General features: G+C 41.6%; 1 protein-coding gene across 18 annotated transcripts in view; it reads left to right on the top strand.

Annotated features, from left to right (window-relative positions):
- The window catches only part of RIMS1 (regulating synaptic membrane exocytosis 1), a 230,686-nt gene that overhangs the window by 195,993 nt on the left and 16,134 nt on the right, over positions 1–18,559 (top strand). The window contains exon 1 of one of the 18 annotated variants that reach the window (XM_037034299.1): positions 1,897–2,014. The exons of 16 other annotated variants lie outside the window; for them this stretch is intronic. The gene's annotated coding sequence lies outside the window, so the exon portion shown is untranslated. Of the gene's footprint in view, positions 1–1,896; positions 2,015–13,379; positions 13,402–18,559 lie in introns of those variants that run through there. One more of the 18 variants, XM_037034300.1, reaches the window with a different exon arrangement.

The following is an 18,559-nucleotide window of genomic DNA, read 5'->3' as shown; positions in this document are numbered from 1 at the left end:
ACATCTTACTAAGAGATTCTAAAATCTGATGTATTGAGTCGTTAACAAAGTTTAGATGACTTCTTATTTTTTTAGGGCAATTGCATTTTATTCAAGGGATGGAGTTCTCATGGTGGGATTTCAGGTGTCACAGGTGGGGTATCACCCGACACCCCTCTCAAGGACACCCAAAAGTAAAAGTAGCTGCTTGAGAGGCTGCATGCTGATAGTGAAAGACTGACCACATGCCACTTTATATTTGAAAGTTTTATTATCTTGTCCCTTCTCATTCTTCTGGCCCTAAATTAATTGTTTCAGCTGCGCCAACAAAGGCGCCTCCATAGTGCGAAAATACCTCCAGATGGAAGACACCCAGTTAAATGCCTCAAGTTCCCGAGGCAGATACATGGTTTACCAAGTTGCCACAAGGCAGAACTTTGGGGTTATATGGACTCCATTCCTTGCCGTTTCACTTTCAGTCACGGTCTGATTAGAACTTCAAAATATCACGTGTACTCTTCTAAGGCAGGTGTAGTTTAATGCAACTGGTATTTAACTTGCTTCACACTCTCTCTGTATAACTACAGACACACACATCTGTATACACATATATACACTCATATATATGCACACATATTTATACACACATATAAAATATATATGTATACATGCATACTACATATATGTAATATATAATATATCATCCAAATTGGAAAAAGCCTGCAGCAGATAGTTGCAATTGCCACTTTGTCATATCCAAATTGTCCTGTCTTTGAGAACAAAAGGAGACACTCTTAATAATATGCTCAAATAACAGACATAAACCAAGATTGTCCTGAGTTGAGAAGTATGATTACCCTGCTACCTCTTACCTTGTCCTACTCTTGACACAGCGCCGGAGGGAAGAAGAGGGGGAGCAGGACACTGGACCCCCAGTCCTCAGGGCATTTGGGAGTAAGGCGGAACCCCAGGAAAGTCACACTGTCCCAGGAAATGGCTCTGTTGCCGCCACTTTCCCTTCCACAAAGTGGTGTGTCATGCAAAGAGCTTAGGGAGGACATCGATTTTAGAGGACATAAGTCTTAGTTGGAATTTGCTTTTCTTTGGGCGGGGGGGGTGGGGGCGGCGTTTGCTGGCAGTGACAGTTGTAGCACATACAAACTGCTACTTAAACTCCTGAGTTCCGGTTCTTACACTTGTAAACTGCAGCAACACCAGTACCCGTAAAAAACAGTGAGGGCTAATGGAAATGTGTGTAAAACACTGAGCGTGGGGCTTGGCACGTAAAAGTGCTCAAAGAAAGGTAGACCCTTTTTTCCCCTGTGCTGTACTGTTCCTCTCATCCCAGTGCTGGCAGGAGGGTGGGGTGGGCAAGGGGGCCGGGCAGGCAGCTGGCCGCATGCGTGCTGAAGCAGCGCAGTCCACAAGCGAGTGTGTTGGCAGCATATGTGGGTCACACGTGCATTGCAAGTGCCAAGTGGGTAAGATGTAAAACATCACCGTGGGACCCCACTCTTGCTCACAGGAAAGCTCTTTAATAGGACGTAATTTATTAGCCCTGAGCATTACTTCCCTGATATTTCTTACATAACTAGAGAAGCCACATAGAATTTAATAAAGTAAGCAACATATTTTTATTTCATTTCACTTAAATGACTTCATTATGTAGTTTGTTTAAAACTGTGTTTACAAATTGTAGCTGTTTAACGTTTTCAAATTTACGAGATGATATTTAGCAAATTACTGAGTGATTTTTCATTTCATAATTTTATAATAAGCTAGCTAGAAAAAAACCCTCTTGGCAGAAGCAGTTCAATCATACTGCGTGTATGTGTGGAGAGAGGAGGGAGGAGGAGAAAGAGAGGTTGTGGGGGAGGGAGGGGGAGAGAGGAGACAGGACCTGGCAGAGAGCTCCCTCCGATGTCCTGCCCAGAGGCAGCACAAGTTACTTAAGCCGGGTCAGAGCTCCTTCAGCTTTCAGTCTTCTCCTGAGACCGACTTAATGCTGATCCTTAATTTTCTCAAGATAAACAAGGTAAGTCCATGTTACATGTCTGAATTTATTAAGTCCTAATAGGAGGCTGTTCATTTAAAACTTTTCATGAAACTAGAACCAGAAGCCAGATTTCTGTGTTTGGAGCTTTCAGTGATGTCTTAACAGTTTTCAAACAAAGGTAGTGTTGTGCTTGAGAGTACTAATAATTTAATGAAAAATAAAAGTGTAAAAATTATTATGTGGTATAATAGAACAATATTGCTACTGTATAAAATTTTATAATGTATATGATTATGTCTAAATATGGTTAACTTCAAATCTATAGTTAAAGGATTTAAATGATGAATTTGATATTGGACAGTTCTTCACTTATTAGTACCAAAACACGCATCACAAAGTTATATTTTATAAAAGTAATTTTATTTTTATTTAAAATTGTGACATCTTGTTGCATACCTATAGCCCTTTCACACATAATTAAATGCAAATATGGAAATTTAGAAGCATATTTGTTCTGCATTTTGAAGCTATAAATCTTATTTTCTAATTGGGCCCCAAATATTTTCCTCTCATTTTGTCACGTTCAGCCATGGACCATAAAAGTGTAACATTTTTGTTTGAATAACTTACAGTGAATCATATCTACTGTGTTATTTAAAATAAGTTATACTTTCTCCTTAACACTACTTTTTTATGAAGATCTTTCCCAACAGTATTTCAGAGAAAACAATTAAAATTCTCAAGTAAGAACTTTGTTTTAATTATTTTTAGATCAGGAAAAAAATATACATGTAAAGAATGTAAACAAATTTCAAAAACAGACTTATTTTATGCTTTTGGATAAATTGTGAGACGTGTATTCTGGTAACTGTTTTTCTTAATTTGTTTTCTTATTCACTCATGCTGTTGTCAACACACAGTCTGGCTGAAATTGCAAGTGTTGTCTTCACTCTCTGTGTACCAGGGGAAAGGACAGCCTTATGTATACTCAACCCAGTGCTGTTCTCCAAAGGTTAACCATGTAATTATGTGCGTAGGTAAAACCAAGTAACTTCCTTTCTTCCTTCTTTAAAAAAAAAACTCAATCGGAATCTGATGGAAGACATTTAAAGCATTGTATACATTATCAAAGAAAGTCTTCCACATATTGCTTATGGGCTTTTAATATTATTTTTGTATTATGTTATACTATTTTTATATTATTTCTTAGTTTATATTCTGAGTAGTACTTGGAAAGAATTAATCCCTAATTTTAGTTTCAGTCAACACAACATTTATCTTAAGAAGCGGGGCTTCATGGAAAGAAGGTAGAAGTACACTTAGAACGTTGGAGATTTATATCTTTTCCTTCCCTAACTCCTAACTTAGTTTATTTGTATTAGAAAGAATCTTAACATCTGTTTGTGTTGTGCCATCATATGAACCAGCTGAGTGAAATGTCCTCTGGTTTCTTGTCTGTGCTTATTATCAATGGGCAGTAAAAAAAGTTTATTTTTTCTCCCTCCCACTTTAAAGTTAGTGTAAGACCAACAGTACAGAATCAGTGTGGTCTGGAATTTTTTTTTTACCTGGTTGACCAATTAATAGAAACCACTTTGGGCTTCTGTGAAGCTATGTATAATTAATACTGTGAGCTTTAATAACTGAGTCCATCATCAACTCACTGGATCAACATTTGCTGAGCCCAGCTTTTTCACAAAGTATTCAATGGAAGAGATATAAAAAATATATTCATATGAAAAGTTACATAAAAGTAAAAGATTTTATTGAAGGTCTGTCACATTAATGTAAGTGTTTTCGTAGAGCAGTGCATAGTCAATTACCAATTTGCCGATAGGGAAGTAACCACGATAGGAGTTTAGAGAGCAAGTGGTCCAGGCTTGGCTGCTCAGACTGGGCTGTAGGTAGAGATGCTTTGAGGCGACTTAAGGGACTGGTAGGGAAAAGATAGGAAGCACTTCCGAAGTTGGTGGGAGGCATAGGGAAAAACCTGGAGGCAGACAGTGTCAGCTCCTGGAGAGAGAACAGGGTGTTACCAGCATGGCGGAGGGCGGGGCAGGCTGCCCTCAGGGAGCAGAGAGAGAGAGAAATATGGCTGAGCTGGTGGGAATGAAATATGGGCGTGCTGGATGTGATGTGCTGGGTGGTGGGAAAGCCAGTGAGAAAGGAAGAGACCAGTATCCTTATGAAAATTAATCTGTTGTGGTTGTACAAACCCAGTTAGAATGACAGGAATCTCACCATGGGGAGACCAACTGAAACAGCAAGGAAAGAACAGGCAGAAGAGATAAGGCAGTAAGTGTAGCAGTGGTGATGGTGTTTGATAATGGAAAGATGGAAAGTTTTTTTTAACAGAAATGGGAAATTAGTACAGAAGGCCGGGAGGTCTATAAACCTCTACCAGTCAGGGTCCAACCAGAGAAGCAGAATAGAGATCTATTACAAGGAATTGGCTTAAGCGACTGTGGGGGCCGGCTCGGCATGTCTGAAGTTCACAGGGCAGGTGTGCGGAAGGGCTGGGCCGAGCTCAGACACCGGCTGAAGCTGCAGACCACGGGCAGAGTTTCTTCATCAGGGAAACCTCCCTTCTGCCCTTAGAGCCGTTCAACTCACTGAACCAGGCCCATCCACAGTATCTGAAATAATCTCTCTTAGTTAAAGTCAACTGGTTATAAACTTCTAATCACACCTACAAAATACCTTCGTAGCTACACCTTAATTTGTGTTTGGTGGAGTAACTGGAAACTGTAGCCTAGTCAAGTCAATATACCATAAAATTATCAAAAACCTCGAAAATGCTGTGAAGTCCAAGGTTCTGGTAGGACTTCCTAAATGAAAATGGCCAGCAGTGTATTAGAAATTCAGAGCTGAAGCTCAGTAAAGTTATTGGTATGGGAGATATCCGCAGGGAGGCAACATCCATGCCAGTCAAGAGAGCTGGTGGGAGATCTCAGAGAAGGCTGTAAACTTCTACGTCAAAAATGAATTCTGGGGAGAAACTGCTTTTAAGGGGCAGATTAATGAGTTAACTGCCCGGCCAGTGTGGCTCAGTTGGTTGGAGTGTCATCCCACAGACTAAAAGGTTGCCTTTTTGATTCCCAGTGAGGACACAGGCCTGGGTTGCAGGTTCAGTCCTGACAGGGACACATGTGGGAGGTGACTGATATTTCTCTCACATGGATGTTTTCCTCTTTCCCCCTTCCTTTCTCTCTCTCTGAAACAATGGATATGTATTTCTTTTTTTATTTATTTAATTATTTCTCAAGTACACTTTTCTGTCTATTACTCCCATCTCAATGCACCTCCCTGTGCTCCGCCCCCCTCCCATTTCCACCCTTCTTGGTTGTTGTCCATGTGTCCTTTATATTTGTTCCTCTAAATCCCTCCCCTATTTCCCCTGAAATTCCCCCCCCCCTCTGGTCGCTGTCCCCTTGTTCTCTATTTCAGTGTCTTTGGTTATATTTTGCTTGCTTATTTGTTTTGTTGTTTAGCTTCCTGTTAAAGGTGAGATCATATGGTATTTGTCTTTCAACACCTGGCTTATTTCACTCAGCATATGTATTCCTTAAAAAGCAGAAGGAGAGTTAACTAAAAGATAGAAAAGATTAAATAGTTGACAGAACCCTTGGCTGTTCCTCTCTTTGCAGCACTTTCTCACTCGTTTCCGAGATTTCCAAGGTGGCAGGAACGTGGCTATGGCCCCCTCTTTCCTCCTAGCTCCAGAGGTCCCAAGAGAATGTGCACTGTGAAAAAAACAGTGGTTTTGACTGTGAACCTTTAAAGTACAATTTAAAGAAGATTGCAAGTATCTCTTATATAATGACACACACTCTCTCTCACACACACACACACAAAGTAAGAAATTGAAAACACAACTCTTCTGATTACTGAATGGAGTGCCTTCTGGGGAGCTTTNTTCTCACTCGTTTCCGAGATTTCCAAGGTGGCAGGAACGTGGCTATGGCCCCCTCTTTCCTCCTAGCTCCAGAGGTCCCAAGAGAATGTGCACTGTGAAAAAACCAGTGGTTTTGACTGTGAACCTTTAAAGTACAATTTAAAGAAGATTGCAAGTATCTCTGATATAATGACACACACTCACACACACACACACACACACACACACACACACAGAGTAAGAAATTGAAAACACAACTCTTCTGATTACTGAATGGAGCGCCTTCTGGGGAGCTTTGCCCCACAGTCTTGCCACACAGCTCTTTCCCTTCTTCAACTCTTTAGCAAATTTTTGTTTAACCTTCCAGATACAACTCTAGTATCTCCTTCTCTAGTGGGAAATTCCTTCGTTCACCCAACAGAAATGTTCACTTCATGCCATGTCCCCATCACCCACCTAGGCATGCTGCACTCCTCACCGTGCCCAAATTGCTTGCATGTTCTCCTCCCCCAGCAGGCTGTAAGCATCTTTCAGTTTGCAATTCACTGGGGCCTGTAACAACACTGCTTAAATGCTTAATACATATTTGGGAAATGAAGGGTGTGTGTGTGTCTGTATGTTAGAAAAAATGTATAGAAAGCAGACCGGTATATATGTTTATAAACAATTTATGTATGGAGAAACTTTTTAAGTTCTTGGGTTTTAAAAATAGAATTTAAGAGAATAGGATGGAAAAGAAGGGAGAGCTTACAGGAGGGATGCTGCGGTGGGGGGCGGTGGGGGGGGGGAGGCCCTGTGCTAACACAGGAAGAGAGCGGAGGTTCCCGTAAGGAGTCAAGCTGGGAGGGAGGGAGGATGGGAGACTCTGTCTTCCCAGGAGAATAAAAGACAAATTGATTTGAGGTAAATTAAAATGTGCCTTCTCCCAAGGAGAGATTTTCCTTGATGTGAAAAACCTGAATTTTTTAACTGTATTTGTCAATTTAACTTTAATGGAAAACATTTAAAGTGTGTGTTAACAGTGAAAGTGCTGTTTCTTTCCTTTTTCTTTGTGTGTGTGTGTGTGTGTGAGAGAGAGAGAGAGAGAGAGAGAGTGTTGTAGGTAGCTCTTAGGCTAATTTGTTTAATTGACATTTCAACTCTTTCCTCAGCCCTATACTAGCCTAGTGTTTTTATAAATGCTGTTAAGTCAAAATATGGTCCCCTCATCAAGAAGTTGAAAATATTTGCAAATGGTAGAATTTATTAAGATAATTATTCTACTGTGTGTTGCAAGAAAGCCGGGATATGATCAACATCATATTGCAGTGCCCTTGAGAGGAAAATATAAAGGGTAGAGGGCGTATCTTGTTCTGTAATTAATGTCTTGCTGGTGTAGATTTTCATGGTATTTAACTTTAACAGAATTAGACATTTCTTATCAGAATTGTTCAATATTTTCCTGAGATAATTATTTTCACCTTCCAGAATTCTTCTTAATTTTTGAATGGTTTTTTTTGCCTTTAATTTAGCAAACTGTAGATAAAGATTTCAAATCCATAACAATGTTTTCTTTTCTCATTGATTTAGGACTTGGCTGGTTATTATCTTTCAAAAATATAAACTTATTTTGTAGCGATATACAGCTGAAATGAAATTACCAAGAATCTAGGGCACCAGGGACATACAGTACTGTTCTCCTATTGTGTACATTTTTAGCGAAAATTTCAAGAATTGCAAACAAAATTTTCCTGTCTCTAAGGACAACACCATCACTAAGAGTGATTTCTCTGAACTGTGTCTGATCTGCAGTGATTGGGCCCCATTCATCGGAGGGCACTATGTATAGCTGCATCCAGGTTCTTCCACTTACTACACAATGATTCGTTGTAGCAGAGGGACCCTCAAGTCCCTGGTGACTGGACTGGGCCAGTTAAGATGAAGACACATGGGATGTGACAATGTGTGTTCTTTCTGAAACAGTCTTAGGAACAAAGGACAGTCCACTCAGCGCTTCACTGCTTTCACAATGAGACTTTTTTTCTTTTTACAAAATGGAATCGACGTCTCACCCACGGTAAAGGGCAGGCTTAGACTGGGAGCAGGCAGCTCAGGCTTTACTCTCCACTGTGGCTGTAAGGGGCCTGTGTGGCCACAAGCTAAGGACGCAACCTTGCCTCCCTGGGTTCTTTAAACAGAACGTTGGGATGGACCACTATATTTTTAAAGTTCTGGTGCTAAGTTTCAGATGTATTCCATTCTAAAATATATCAGTTTAATCCACCTATCATAAACATTTCAGGATTTCAGCCCAATGTTTACTCTTGGATTATTTTAATCCTTGTCTGATGTAGATTGAGACTAAATGTATATTGCCAATGTAAGATTAGTTTATTGCTTTACTGCATAAGCCTCAACATATATGAAGTATTTAATATTCTTATAAATTTACTTCTGCTGTAATGAAAAAACTTCTACTCACATAGCTTTTATCATAGTGCTATCCTTCCAGGAAGAAAGTTAAACTCTGCAGACTCGTGTTCATTGGTTCCCACTTGTCAGTGTGGTGCCTTAGTCTTCTCAGGCTGCCATCACAAACGCACCACAGACCAGTTGGTTTAGAAGCCACAGAAATGCATTTCTCACAGTTCTGGAGGCCGAAAGTCCAAGAATCAGGACCAGCACAGCCAGGTTCTGGTGAGGACCTGCCTCCAGGTCTAGAAATGGCTGTTTTGGCCATAACCTCACAGGGTGGAAGGAGCAGGTGAGCTCCTGGGGATGTCTGTCGTAAGGGCTCCCACCCCACTCAGGACGGCTTTGCGAACCTCATGATGCCCTCACCACCCCAACCCCACCTCCACGTACCGTCATAGTGAATGTTAGATTTCAGTATCTGAATGCAGGGTGGGAGTCGCAGAAATACAGTCTACAGCTTGTAGCCAAGTCAGGATCGAACATGTTTTGTGTGGGTATCACCACATGCTACTCTTAGCTCCTCAGACTGTTAGGACTATCACTGATTTACAATCAACGTAGGACAATGAATGCCTTGCAAGAAATAAGCAACCTCTGAGAAAGGAGAGGCAGATAGTAATTGACTTTGCTATAACCATGTTAAATATCAATATTACATGCATTGTTCCTTTCTGCCTTTTTGTTGCCACACTCACCCCACTAAAGCTTACACGTCTGCTGGGGCACACTCATAACTTCCCTACAGAATCTCCTAATGCTGTGCTTGGCATTCTGTCGTCAGTTCCTCACACTCCCTGAAATCCAGGGAATATAGTCCTGTCCTTGGGTAACCTCAGTCCTTGGGATTTCCCTTCACCAGCATAGATTCTAGGATCTTTGTATTATGGGTTTTAAGTTCTCATTTGCCTAATTTTGTATTATTTTTATATTATTTTTTGTATTATTTTATAATCTATGCTGGTGTATTTTTGTCACCAGCATAGATTCTAGGATTATTGTATTACGAATTTTAAGTTCTTGTTTGCCTAATTTTTAAAGATAGAAGGTAGCAGGGTAAAAGTTAAAGACCTAAAATTTTTCATATTCTGTTTGGCCAATTTTCACCACCACACACTAAGGTTTTTTTTTCCTTTTCTCTCTGGAGGCGCAACTTTATGTTTTGTTATCTAGCACTGACTCTAACCACAGCCAGTAAAGAGGCAGCCCACCAGCAGTGTCTCCAGTCTCTCAAGCACCCAGGCCTGATCAGGTGAACCCTTTTGTACATAAATGATATTCTTGCCAGTCATGGAATAACTCTGTACTTGCTACAGCCACCAAGTTAGTCCCCAAGTCTTTGTGGCCATGCCTCGCATATCCACTGTTCACTTCCCTTCTTATTTTGCTGCTTGTTCTGCTCAAATCCAAGGTGTGTTTCGATCTGGGTGCCAGACTGAAACGCGGTCATCAGAGCATTTTGCTTTATAAGGACAACCTATTCAGAATCCCACCATGCTAATGGCCGCCCTCACACCTGTGGTCTTTTTGCCACAAGAAAGTTGAGCTATTTCTTTTTCTTCCTCTCCCCAACCCCCACTTACTGATTCATTCTCCTCTCTCCTCTCAGAATCTTCCAAATTTCTCCTGAATTTAATACTCCTTCTATGCCTACTAGCTAATCCCAAATACCGTTTCCCTCCTTTAAACCATAAATTACCTTTCCAATCAGTCAGTAAATAGATATAACTCTTTTTAATTTTTAATTCCAATCCTCTAGGTATTTCAACTGAGTATTAGAAAGAAATTAAGCTCATGACCTAACACACCAACTAAATGTAGTTGGTAATCAGAAATCCAAATAAATCTCCAATTATGATATAATGGACTGATGTGGAACATTTCCAGGTGGTAGCAACTACTGTGCTTGAGTACAGTGGTTCTGACTTTCACAGTTAGTTCTGCTTCTTCCAGAATGACACACAGACTCTCCCGTGTTGTCTGTGGGTCTCTAGGGGCCACGGGGCGAGGTTGGGCAGGCTGGGCCAATGAGCACGGGCTGTTGGTAACTGAGATACCGCCTGCCTGGGCTCTCTGCACCACTCTCTCGCTGCTGATTGCCTGAAGTTCGCTGGTGCACACAGTTGTAATCTTTGCCAGTGGAATTAAAATATCCCATCTGCCAATACAATTCTGAGCGCCCTTACTGAAGAAGTGGAGACTGGATTGTTTGTTTTACTGCCACCAATAGTACAGTGCTCTCTCTGACCACCAGCATTTCTTACCTCCTATTTTATAAATGCAAGAGAAAAGCAATAGCTGTTAGGGCCTCTGAAATTTACTTTCTCATTTTCCTGAAAATTCTGGAGTTAAAATACGATTTCCAGTTTCATAGTTTTAAAAAGGCTGATCTTGTACTGCAGTTTTCTTTGGAGACTTTGCTTAAATCAAATCTTAGTAAATAATGTTTTCACTTGGTATTAAAAATTCTTAGACAAATACCCAATTATGTGGTCATAAACCAGACAGTACAGTGTGTGCTGGCTCAGCCTGTTTTGTTCTGCAAAGTGCGAGGCTGCTGCATCGGACCTCTTTGTCTCGCCCTGCTGCTGCCTCCCTGGTTTCCCTGAAGAGTGTGCTTCCTGGGTCCACAGGCTTCGCGGCCCCACGGGCCAGTGTCCCGCTCGTCAGCCCGAGGGACAGAGGAGTGGGGATGCGTCTTCAGAGATGCGCAGTCCCATTAGACCTATGCTTCTGTGAACCCCCTTCCTTCTTCTTGGACCCCCCAAGTTTCCTGAACTGATATCGGGGGGTGGTGGACTCTAGCACAGGGAATAGGAATAGCTGATGCACATAGGACTTCCTCCGGTTTTTAATCGTCAGAATTCATCACAAGTCTTTTCAAGCCTGACCAAAACTCCTTACAAAAATACCCAACTGTTTTCTTTTAGTGATAATTCTTCAAATGGATAAAACTGAGGGATTCATTGCATTAGGAAGCCTGAGGCAGTTTATGAATGAGAGGTTCTAGGCTTTTCCAAATCCCTGATCAAGGCATGCAAGCCCACATGCTATTTTTCGTTTAAAAGCTATAAGCCAAGCTAACAAAATGCTAAATTGGTTTTTGGTTTTCTACTTTGACAAAATATCTTTGTAGTGACCAAGGTGTCAACATTTCAGTTTAGAATTCTGACTGCTCAGAGTTCTGTGCTTGAACTAGGCTAACCCCCATCTCATACCGAGATGTGCTGCTCAGCCCCTTCTATCCCCACCCACTGGCTCTGTCCTGCACCCCAAGGGGTCTTGCACACATGTTTAAGTATGGCCACACCCACTCAGACTTCGGGGTGTGCACATTGGTGTTGCTTTTGATCCTCAGAGGCCAGGTCCCAGACAGACAGGTGGGCTAGCCTTGTATGTGGACTTGGGGCCATTTGAGCAGGTGATTCTAGGGTCTGGAGGCTTAGTTCAGAAGGACAGATGTGGGTTCCAGGTGGGCATGGGATCTGGATGGGTGCACCCTCTTGATCGTGGGGAAGGGAAGGCTACATGCTATACGAGGGGGTGAGGCTGTACAAGGGCCAGGGCGGGCCCTTTAAACCACAAGTGGAGGGTTTGAGGGCTATACTGAGACTCTTTTCACAGCACCTTTTGTAGAACATGTTCTGATTAACTGTCTTTATTGATTAACACATTTTACAATTTAATGTTTTTCAAATTTTATTTTATATACAGACAGACCCTTTATACCCATGCAGTTTTTTTAGGAAATCGCAGCCAATGCTGGGAGGGAGACAAAAAGTCCCTGTAACGTGAAGTCTGCCTGTAAGAGCTAGTCAGACCCATTGCATTCTATCTCCAGAGCATCCGTATGGACAGCATTTATTCCTGTCTTTCAGTAATTGTCTCCGAACGTATTCCAAGTAGGTGCCCCTCCTTACACACACACACACACACACACACACACACACGCCCTCTGCCTCTCCACTGTGGCCTGGGAAAGCCTAGGCCTGAATGTGATAGGTAAGTCCCTGCTTTGCTGCTGGTTAAAGCTACAGTATGTTCCCCAGGTCAGGAGCTACGCGGTTGCCCCCCTGCACCCTCTGCTTAGAATGTCTGATGTGGCTTTGGATTTCATCGTGGGGCCAGCCGTCAGTGGTGACTAGTTATATATGACAGGTCTCCCCCCGATTAGCTGCACTTTCGTGTCCAAATCCCTGCCTGCCTCTTTAAGTTGCCGCATCAAGTCAGTCTCCTCAAAGAATTTCTTGTTGCCACATAGCTCATATTTCAAATCAGGCCCTTTCACTTTTTATTAGAACCCATCTAATTTGTTTCAAGGGATGTGGTGAGAGGCACAGAGAACCTACTCTGTATTGTAGAGTACAGAGAAAAGCCCCACTCACTTCCTTTGTGATCTCAGACCCTCATTCCCATCCATACCCACCAGTGCTCCGTAATCGAAATGTCGTGAGTGCCTGTTTATTTCAGAATAGTGGCTGCTATAGGGAAGGACACCTCTGTTCCTTGTTCCCTGCAGGGCACCTTATGCAATGACGACATTTAATCAACACTATTTATTTCTGGGTTCTCTCCCTCTAATCCTGCATTCTCTGAGACTTCATAGGGAAGAAGAATTTCCACTAACTCTGTTGTAAGAAGAGGAGCCTATTCTGTTAAGTATGAAACTACTATAGAGAACCAATTTAGTAACCCAAATCTTGGATCTAAAGATTAAGAACAGAGAGTACTCTTCACAAAGCTACTATTTTAGGTTTTAAATTCACCGGGTTTTGTTTAGAATACTGTGTACTATGACGTAGGATAGGCTGCTGTAAAAAGATACCCCTGGATGCAGTGGCTTGGTCAAGGTGGTCACATAGCAGTCCAGGTGCACAGTCCAGTCTGGTGCTGGGATAGTGGCTCCAACCCGTCAGGGCCACAGGCTCTGCCGGCATCACATGCTCCCGTCCTGAGGCGAGAAGCAGCCACTGCAGCTCCACTGTCCTGACCCTGTGCCATCAGGAGGGGAGAAGAGAGGGGAAACGTGGTCAGTCCTTTGCCGGAAGAGTGACGGAAGTTCTGTCTCCACGAAAGAGGGGTAAGAATGGATGCTGGGGTGTGAGTAGTCTCTGGCATGTTGCAACTTCATTATGCTCCGTTCGGAATGGCACGTTTAGTTAGATATGAGGCACAGAAAGCTGTGCTTTGAGCAGAGCTAGGGGAATTAGCATCCGGCAACTTAGAGGTCTAATCTATGCAAAATACTTTAAGATCTGATTGTGTAACAACAGATAATTTAGGTGCTAGACACTGTGCTGAGTGCTTTACATGGATTGTCTTATTTGCTCCTCAGGATAATCCGAGGAACAAGGTATTGTCATCCCCTCCACCATTCCACAGGTGAGAGAGAGAGGCACAGAGGGGCTGAGGAAGCTGCCTGCAGGCACGGAACTAATAAGCAGTCCAGCATATAGCTGGCCGCCCTGGAACCCAGACATCCGGCTTCCAGGGCTGCCCCCCAAACCACTCCCGTCCATCCACCACGTGGAGAATTGGGCTGCCTTTTGAAATTGGATAGGAGGAAAGATCACCTAAAGAGTAATATCTTGAGTTTAAACAAAACATTTTTAAAGAAAACATGAAACATAGTATAAAACATTTGCTTCTCTCTAGGTTTCAGCCTTAAGTATTGTTTAATTTTTACAGTCAGGATGGAAAATTATAAGGAGATATTCTAGGTTTATACTGAATAAATGAAATCCAGCCTTATTTAAAATATTAATTTAAACCCTAAACAAGAATAAATAAAACAGATTCCATCTAAATGTGATACATTATTCCTAGCAAATAAATCAGAGGCCTTATACTTTTGGACATCAAGAGTTGTTCATAAGTTACTTAGCTATCTTCATCTAACACTTCAGACCCCTTTTAAGTAAAGAAGACCTGAAACACATTCATCCTATTATTCGAGGCTCAGTTTCACCCTCAGACTAAATCATAGGTGATTTTTTTATCTTTAGATGCTTTAAATTACATAGACATCATTACATTTATTAAATAAGATGACTCTAAAGTGTTAAAATGACAGTATCTTACTCCCTAGATGTATTACTTTGCTTGAGCCAACATTAAAGTAAATAAATAAATAAACCCACAGACTGGATGGGTGGACGACAGAAATTTGTACTTATGTCCTCACGGTTTTGGAGGCAGGGAGTCCCAGATCAGGATGTGGGTGGGTGTGGCTTCCTCAGAGGCCTCATCCTTGACTTGCAGATGGCTGCCTTCTTGCTGCCTCTTCAACGGTGGTCTCTCTGTGTATCCTGATGGCCTCTTCCTGTAAGGGCTCCAGTTAGATACAATGAGGGCCTCCCCAGCAGCCTTCGTTTAACTTAATCACCTCTGTAAAGGCCCTGTCTCCAAATATTTATGTTCTGAGGTACTGGGGGTTAGGACTTCCACCTATGAATTTGAGAGGACAAAATTCAGTCCATAACACGGACTGAACAAACAATTTACAACAGTGAGAAGTTCAGCATCTGAATGCCCTGACTTCCTTTTACTTTGGCCAAAACAGAGTATGGCACAGGTAGGAGGCTTCAGTGACCATAAACCTCTTAAGTTTTTTTGGCAACCTTGTTAAGTTTAACAAGCAAATTATTTAAAAGACCATCTTGAACTTACTATTGCTTACATTTCCACCCACTGGGCAAGAGGAAAACTGATGTCATATTAGCAAATGTTTTGCTGAAAAGGTCAACTGTGATTAAGTGAACTGAACAGATATGACAGGCAGGTATTAAAGTCACTCATAACAATACCAGACTTCTTACCAGAGAATAACTATTAGCCACAGAAGGGCTGGAAAAATGAAGGTCAGTGTTCAGCACAGATGAATCTCTTTTCCCAACTTGCAACTTTAGATGACTTAAAGTTCATGGTGGCGAAAGAAAACACTTTGCCTCTTTCAGATTATGAGAGAGGATTACTGCATCACTGGAAAAGGCTTGAAATATTCTAAACATATCATCAAGGGAATTTATCCCATTCGTCTCCCAGAAATATTCTGAATGATACTATTTTTAGCTTCTTGACGACTATATTTCTTTTATTATAAATCTCTTTGGCAAATGGGAAGAGGAAAGGGCCATTGTAGGCTTAATAGCTTGTGGGGTTAACCTGGAAAATAATTGAGGGAAAACCATAAAAGCCAAAGAATCATCATGCAGGTTTCTAAAAATAACCTCTAGACCTGTGACATTTTTACAAGTTGTACTTTTGGGGCTTGGCATGAAATCTATTCAAAAACCTTGGCAAATGCAAAAGGAGCATTTTTGTTTGTTTAAAAATACTGTAGCGCTGTGAGGACAGACTGCCTAGTAAGCATTTCCGGCTGTCTGGTTACTACAGCCCTAGAAGCATCTGACATCCACACGGAACAGATGGGCCTTGTCCTTTAAAGACTGAGTGGTAGAGATTTACAGTAATATTACTGTATCATATTATACATACTGCAAATTATACACAGCTTTATCTGGCTAATACTGACCAGGCAGACCAAGACCATGAGCTCGTTAAGAATAGATTAATCACCATACAGAAGCCACCCAAGTGCTATGTGAGCGCACACCTTGAGAGCACTGGACAAATCTCCTGTGTGGCCCCCGCCTCGCTTGCTTCTCTGACTTCCAGGTCTTACTGTCTTTGTTCACCTTTCACTCAACTCCAGTCATTCTGGACATGTGGTTAGCTCAAGCGGCCTCAGTGTTTATCATCTCAGGACCTTTAAGCACGTCTTGGCCCCAGATACAAATCCCCCTTCACCATCTGCATGGAGTTGAAATTCCCTTGGATTCCAGATGTTTCTCAGTACGTTTAGTGCTGTCAGTTTGCCTAGATTGCTGCTGCTTTGTTTGAATACCAGGTAAAATAGTTGGTTTGTTTTTTTTAGGCAGCTTGTTTTGGAAATCACCGTAAACACCACATTTATCTTTAGAAACCGAAACAAAGTAAAGGAAGAGAAGATTTGCATTTCTCACCTCCTGATCTCCCAGGTGCATGCTTATGTAGTGCCTCACACACTATGTAAATCATCCTCTCTTCCCTTCCTCGCTCCATATTATTGAATTTACATATAATAAACACCTAAAGCCAAATACGAATAAAATAAACCCCCCGTGTTGTGCTGCACTGAGTCTAGTACAACTGAACTCTTACTTAGTTTCTGCAGGTAGGCCATGACGTGGTCAGCTGTGGGCCTCTTCCCTTCCCACCCTCACATGCACAGCACAGCGCCCAAAGCACCCAGAGCGTTCGCTGAGTAGGTAACTGAGGAATGAATGAACAAGAAGCATTTCATACTTACCATACTTTTCTTTGTAAAAGAAACTGAATTTTGTCCCTCTACATATAAAAAATGTTATCACTGAGCTCAACTGTTATTTTCAGGATAACCAAAAGGTTGGATTTACTCTATAGTTTTTCTTTGTGAGTTAATAGGCCGTTCTTGCATTTCTCTTGTGGGCCTGAATTGTTTAATCAATTATGTAATTTTTGAATTTATTTTTTTCAAACAATTGATGGAATTGACTTCATTTGGCATTAGAGACTGTTTTGATCAAAATATGATTTATTGTGGAAAATGATATGGAGTATCCTCAAAAAATTAAAAGTAGAACTCCTTTTTGACCCAGCAGTTTCACTTCTGAGAACGTATCCTAAGGATCCCAAATACAAAACACCAATTCAAAAAATATATATGCAGCCCCATGTCCCCAGCAGCACTGTAATAGCCAAGATCTGGAAACAGCCTAAGTGTCCATCAGTAGATAAGTGGATGAAAAACTGTGGTACATTTACACAATGGAATACTGTGCAGCAGTAAAAAAGAATAACTCTTACATTTTGCAACAGCATGGTTGGGCCTAGAGAATATTATGCTAAGTGAAATAAGCCAGTGAGTGAAAAACAAATTCTCTATGATCTCACTTACATGTGGAATCTAATGAACATAATACACTAACGAATAGAATAGAAACAAAAGAATAAATATATAGAACAGACTGACTGTCCAGAGGGGCGAAGAGGGGACTGGATCAAAGATGGTGAAGGGATTAATCAAAGACCGTTCATGCATGACCCACAGACACAAACAACAATATGGGGATTGACTGATGGAAGGGAGAGAGTGGGGCTGGTTGGAGGTAGGGAAGGGGAGAAAAAGCAGGAACAATGATAATTCCATAAACAATTATTTAAAAAGATAAAAAAGAAAGAAGACTTATTGGATGTTGTATACCCCCTCCCCCGACCAATGATAGTGGACCTAAGAATGTGGTGTTTTTCCCTGTGCCTGTCCTCATTTCTGTCTGCGTGGAAACAAGCTCTAATGTTGTATCACACGCCTTTAAAAAGAAACAGCGTCCTCCAACCCTATGTGACTTTCCAAATACTATCTCTTCATCACAGCAAACCTTTTCAAAATAGTCACAGGAAGTGTCTCTGCTCCTCACCTCTCGTTCTCTCTCTCCTGGGCTCCGGCTCCCACTCCCGCTGCTCTGTCACCTCTCCTGTGTCTGTTCCTTGCTAAAATTCTAAGTAGAAATCAACTTTTCTTTCACTTGCATCTGTTGATTTTGGTACCATGGCACTTACCGCTCCTTCACCACACCTTAAACATCTCTGTAGGCTTCTCATCGATCTTGATTTTCTTCTGGACCTCTGACTATGGAACTGGCCTAGGCTCCGTTCTGCTTACTCTTTTTATCTTTATCTCTGCTCCCTCCCCAGTATATTCAGTGCCTCAGATTTTAATTCCATCTGCGTGCCAATACCTCCTGTCTGTGTCTGCCACCTGTGTCTGGCACTGACCTATCCTGTGTGGCTGTTTGGGAAGCACCTCAGACGTCCAAAAGGGAACTCATAATATCCACCACCACCAGAGAGTTCCATCTCAGAAACTGACACTATCATTCAACGAGTTATCCTAACAAAAACCCTAAAAGTCACTGATTTCTTCTATTTTTTGGAACCACTTCTACATCTAGTAGAGCAAATACTGTAAGTTCCTCTTCAACATTTAATCAACATGATTAAATCAACATTTAATCAACCTGCCCCTCCTCCCCGATTGCATTGCTACTTCCCTGACCTAAGCCACTATTTATTTCTCCTTAGGTAGGAAGGTAACTCTCCAAACCTTCCCCCTGTTTTCCCTCCTAGTTCCTAACATCCATTCTCCCAGCAATAACTAG

Source organism: Sturnira hondurensis, unplaced genomic scaffold, assembly GCF_014824575.4.
Source record: "Sturnira hondurensis isolate 20B ecotype Veracruz unplaced genomic scaffold, ASM1482457v3 Scaffold0022136, whole genome shotgun sequence".
In the NCBI taxonomy this organism is placed as follows: Eukaryota; Metazoa; Chordata; class Mammalia; order Chiroptera; family Phyllostomidae; genus Sturnira; species Sturnira hondurensis.
The sequence above is the reverse complement of the archived record's forward strand: the minus strand, read 5'-3'. Positions and strand labels throughout refer to the sequence as shown.